Source organism: Magnolia sinica, chromosome 2 (genome assembly GCF_029962835.1).
Source record: "Magnolia sinica isolate HGM2019 chromosome 2, MsV1, whole genome shotgun sequence".
In the NCBI taxonomy this organism is placed as follows: domain Eukaryota; kingdom Viridiplantae; phylum Streptophyta; class Magnoliopsida; order Magnoliales; family Magnoliaceae; genus Magnolia; species Magnolia sinica.
The window spans coordinates 116,068,866-116,074,580 of NC_080574.1; the positions used below are offsets into that span (position 1 = coordinate 116,068,866).

General features: G+C 37.5%; 1 non-coding gene across 1 annotated transcript; it reads right to left on the bottom strand.

Moving 5' to 3' along the window:
• Window positions 1–1,893: 1,893 nt before the first annotated feature.
• On the bottom strand, window positions 1,894–2,000 carry LOC131238416 (small nucleolar RNA R71). The gene has a single exon (XR_009167826.1). It is a non-coding gene; the product is annotated as a small nucleolar RNA R71 (small nucleolar RNA).
• Between the last annotated feature and the right edge of the window lie 3,715 nt (window positions 2,001–5,715).

Genomic DNA, 5,715 nt, shown 5'->3' on the forward strand with positions numbered 1-5,715 from the left:
ACAGGCCAGCTGAGTTTTCTTCTTCCCCTTCTTTAGTTTTCCTTGTTTTCGTTGATATTTTTCTTAGTTTTAGTTTGATCATGACTATGATGAACTAAACCTCTTAGCTAGGGCTAAGAGGTGAAGCTTGTAGTGTGATGGGATAATTTCTATGCTTTGATTCATGTTTAAGTTGAACTGCCTTTGAATTTAGTTTAATTATAAGGAATACTTTCAGTTTTTAATGGTTTATTGTGACTTAAATTACAGTAGATCTATGATAGCTTTGAGTATGTTCTTTTTATATTGAGATTATGATTTTAGGAAATCCTGTTGTTCACCATCGTCCCATGGGCATGGTAGGGTGACGGAATCCTTCCTAACGTTCATAACTCTCTTAGATTGGTTGTGGATGGTTTTGTGATAGAATAAATTCTAATTCACATCCTTCTCATCTCTTGAAAACTAGATCAAAGGAAGTTCAGAATTAATTTTTAATGATATATCTTCCAACTAGATGAAGATGGGACTCTAAATCTAGTTGTGTTTATGAATTAAGCATAGATCACCCTGATCTCTACATGTGGATCCTTAGCACCCTAGTTTCCCACCTTTGAATTTTACAAGTTTTAGTTAAAGTTATTCACAATTATTCCCTTAATCTTCCTGGTTTAGATTTCATCTTCTTCTAGTTCTAGTTGTAGTTACTTTCAGAATACGTACAAGGTTCAGTCCCTGTGGATTCGACCTCAATCTTACTGAGATTATTACTACATCGCGACCCTATACCTGGGGTGGTGAAGAAGTTTTTGGTTGTCGAGGACTGATGGTTACGTTTTTCTGAGATTAGCTCGTTTTAGAATTAGGTTAAGATTAGAGTTTTTTTAGTTCTTAATTCTCGGTTTAAGTTTTTCTATTTGACTTCTAGAAATTAACCTAACTTTTCTATTTTGTAGGACCCTGACAGAGACAATCTAAATTGGTAATCTCTTTCTAATTTTCTAGTTTTTCTGGCTTCTATTTTTAGATTCGGTTTTATTTTCTATTTTTAGAAACTTTCTAATTTTAGGATTTCTTTTAAACTAACTCACTTTGTAATTTAGGTTTAGAACTTTCTCAATTTGTTTTTAGAAATTATTTATTTCCATTTTTTTCAGGAACTTTCTTTCTAGTTTACTTTCTATTTCTTTAGGAACTTTCTATTGTTAGAACTTGACTTGTTTTGTTTTGTTTCGCAGGTTTTTAACTTAGGAACTTTTAATTGGTAACTTCTTTCCAACTCTTCTCTTTCTTTTTAAATTTCTATTTCATTTCTTTCTTTTAGGTTTAGGTTTAGAATCTGAATTGAGGGCTGCGAGTGTTTCATGCCCAAGTGGGTTTATGACAATACTCAACTTCTCCTGACTGAAGGAGGATTAGTTGAGGGGTTGACTATCCATCGTAGGACTAGACACCGCTCGAGATCTCCAGAGTTAATTGAAGTGATGAATGCAAACCAACCTCTTTTTCCTCAACCTAGGGTGGAAGACATCTAGGATGAGAATGAGGTGCATCAAGCACCCCCTCCTCGTACTTTACAAGATTATTTACAACCGACGGGGGTGAGCATGCCCTCATGCATGATTTTTCCTGAAAATACGAAACACATGGATATCAAGATAGGGGTGATCCAACTCCTTAAATTTCATGGGCTTGAGTCAGAAAATCCATTACACATGAAAGAGTTTGATGAGATCATAGCCACTTTATATTTTTCAAATGTATCTAAAGACACAGTCGGACTGAAACTCTTTCCCTTTCTTTGAAAGAGAAAGCTAAGACGTGGTTGCATTCACTATGTCCTAGATCTATTGGTATATGGAATGAATGCAAAGGGAGTTGAAAAAGAAAATTTTTCTACATCATAAAACGAACACCCTTAGAAAATCAATCATGAACTTCGCCCAAAAGGAGGATGAAACATTCTTCCAATGTTGAGAAAGGTTCAAGGATCTTGTCAGTTCATGCCCACAACACGGTTTTGAAACGTGGCGCATTACACACTTTTTCTAGGATGGACTAACATCTTCCATGCGCCAATTGATTGATACGATGTCCAATGGGAAATTCATGAATAAAAATGTTGATGATGTGTGGGACTACTAGGATAGACTTGCTGAAAATGCACAATCATGGGACACATACTCAAAATCAAGCACCATATCTAGGCCAACTCAATTTAAGAAGAGGGGTGGAATGTATCTCCTGAAAGAGGACGATCATATCAATTCTCAAGTGACTAATCTCATAAGGAAATTCGAGGCCATGGAATTAAAGAAGGATAAAGTTAATGAAGCTGTTTGCGGTATCTGTGATTGCAACATTCACACAACTGAAAATTGTTCAACAATACCTACCTTTCAAGGAGTGTTAAATGAGAAATCCAATCCCGTGAACAATTATCAAAACCTTTCAATGGACCTACCTCCAATACATATAATCCTGGTTAGAGAAATCATCCAAACTTCAGTTGGAGGAATGCACAAACTGCTACCCTTCAAGGTTTCTTCAATCAAAATCCAAATCAAGGGAAACCTCAAGAAGAACCAGTTCAAAATTCCACACAAGAGCTTACTCAGGAAATACGAGAACTTATAAACTTTATGCATAAGATGGATTCACGAATGACGGTTATAGAAAAGGGGATGCTTCCTACACAACCTCTCCCCAATCCTAAATCGCAATATGAGATAAGTGATTCAAGCTCTTCAAATCAGATGGAGTAAGCTAAATCTATTACCACTTTTAAGAGTGGGAAGATCATTGACAAAACCATTCCAGTTAGGGCTGAAAAGCCTAAGGACCCCAGAAGTGGACAAAGATGATGGATCTAACCATGCTCCACAAGAATTGTAACCAGAACCTCAAGGGAAGCCGGTTGCTCCATTTTCCCAATGGTTGGTTGCACCAAAACCTCTCTCTAACTCTCAGGACATTCTAGAGGTGTTAAAATAAGTGAAGGTCAATATTCCTTTACTTGATGCCGTAAAAAATACCTTCATATGCCAAATTCCTGAAAGATTTGTGTACGACTAAAAGATGGCAAAATATTTAAAAGAAAATCTTCTTGACTGAGAAAATGAGTGTCATCCTAAAGTAAGATGTGCCGTAAAAATTCAAAGATCCCGGTAGCCTAACCATATCATGTGTAATCGGGAACTATCGAATTAAGCACGCACTTCTTGACTTAGGGGCGAGCATCAATCTGATTCCCTACTCGGTGTACAAGCAGTTAGAATTGGCTGAATTAAGACTCACCTTAACCACATTACAACTTGTTGATCGCTCTGTTCATGTACTGAGAGGGATAATTAAGGATATGTTTGTCCAGATTGACAAATTCTACTACCCTGTAGATTTTATCGTCCTGGATACCGAATCCATCAGTAAATCCATCAGTAATATAAGTACTCAAATTCTCGTCATTCTTGGTCGCCCATTCCTTACCACTTCAAACGCAATATCAATTGTAGAAATGGTGTCATGAGTATGTTTTTCAGGAATATGATATTGGAGTTAAACATCTTTTTTAACATAGGTAGACGGTTAGAGGATGATGACAATTTCCATGACATTAACATGATTGATTCTTTCGTGGAAGATGGGACACCTTTGACCTTATCCTCTGACCCTTTAGAGACGTGCCTAGCCTACTCCCATGATTTCGATGATGACATGATTAGGAAGATGGTTGTCATGTTTAATACTGCGCCGATATTTGAAGTTAACCGATGGAGGCCACAATTTGAAGAATTGCCCTAAACTGAAGAAGTTCCTCTACCGTCTAACCTTAAGGCACCGAAGCTTGACTTAAAACCTTTGCCCTCTAATTTGAAATATGTATATTTAGGTCAAGATGAGACATACCCGGTGGTGATTTCTTCTCACCTGGAGAAAGAACAGGAGAGTATGCTCATATCTACTCTCATTGAGCATAAGGGAGCCCTTTGATGGACGATTGCGAACCTCAAGGGAATTGACCCTTCAGTTTTTACTCACCGCATTTTTCTTGAGGATAATGCGAACCCCTCTTGGCAATCACAACGTAGACTAAATCCAAACATGAAAGAAGTGGTTAAGGCTGAGGTTCTTAAACTATTGGCTGTGGGTATCATATACCCTATATCTGATAGTCAGTGGGTGAGTCCAACTCAGGTGATTCCTAAGAAGTCCGGAATCACCATCGTAGCCAATGCCAATAATGAACTCATGCTAATTAGAGTTACTACTAGTTGGAGAATGTGCATTGACTATAGGAAGTTGAATACCGTCACGAGGAAGGACCACTTTCCTTTGCCCTTCATTGATCAAATTCTGAAAAGGTTAGCTAGTCATTCCTATTACCATTTCTTTGACATGTATTCAGGCTATAATCAGATAAAGATAACCCCTGAAGATTAAGAAAAAACTACATTTACATGTCCCTATGACACATTTTCTTACCGATGCCATTCGGACTATGTAATGCCCCTGCCACTTTTCAGTGATGTATGATGAGTGTCTTTTCTAATAAGGTGGGGCAATATCTAGAGGTCTTCATAGATAATTTCTCCATCTTTGGTCCATCTTTCAGCAAATGCTTAGAGAGTCTTAAATATGTGCTGAAAAGATGTGAAGAAAAGAATTTGGTGCTTAATTGGGAGAAGTGTCATTTTATGGTTCATAAGGGAATTGTCCATGGACATATCATCTCATCCAAAGGAATCGAGGTTGATAAGGCTAAAATTAATTATATCTCAAACCTACCTTTACCCAAGAACATACGGGATGTGCGATCCTTTTTAGGACACGCCGGTTTTTATAGATGATTCATAAAGACTTTAACCTCATCTCTCGTCCTCTATGTAATCTATTTCAAAAGGATGCACCATACGAGTGGACTGAGCCATGCCAAGAAGCTTTCACTAAGCTTAAGGGCATGTTAAGTATTGCACCTATCATATAGCCACCCGACTAGAGTCTTCCTTTTAAACTTATGTGCGATGCGTCTGATTATGCGCTTGGAGTAGTTTTAGGCTAAAGAAAAGAAAAGAAGTCTTACATTATTCATTACGCAAGTAAGACTCTAAATCATGCCCAAGTGAACTACTCGACTACGTAAAAGGAACTCTTAGCTGTAGTGTTCGCTTTGGACAATTTTAGGTCTTACCTGATCGGATCCAAAATCATCATTTACATAGATCATGCGGCGCTCAAGTATCTTCTTGCTAAGAATGATGCTAAGCCCTACCTAATAAGATGGATCCTTCTACTTCAAGAATTTGATTTAGAAATTAAAGATAAAAAAGGAGTAGAGAACATAGTAACTAACCACTTTTCCCACCTTAATCCCTCTGATTCCCTTAAGATAGCACATATCAATGACATGTTCCCTGACGAACAATTGTTCAGAGTCTCTCATTGACCTTGGTTCGCTGATATTGCTAATTATCTTGCACAGGTTTCATATCGACACATTGAACTACACAAGATAAGAAGAAAATTTTCACCGAGGCGCGTAAGTTTTTCTTGGACAATCCATATTTGTTTAAATATTGCCTAGACTAAATCTTAAGGAGATGTGTACCAGACAATGAGCATCAAAGTGTCATCTCCTTCTGTCACTCACAGCCTATGGTGGTTACTTTTCTACTAAAAAGATCATGGCCAAGATTCTGCAGTATGGCTTTTACTGGCCCATTATGTTCTGGGACACTC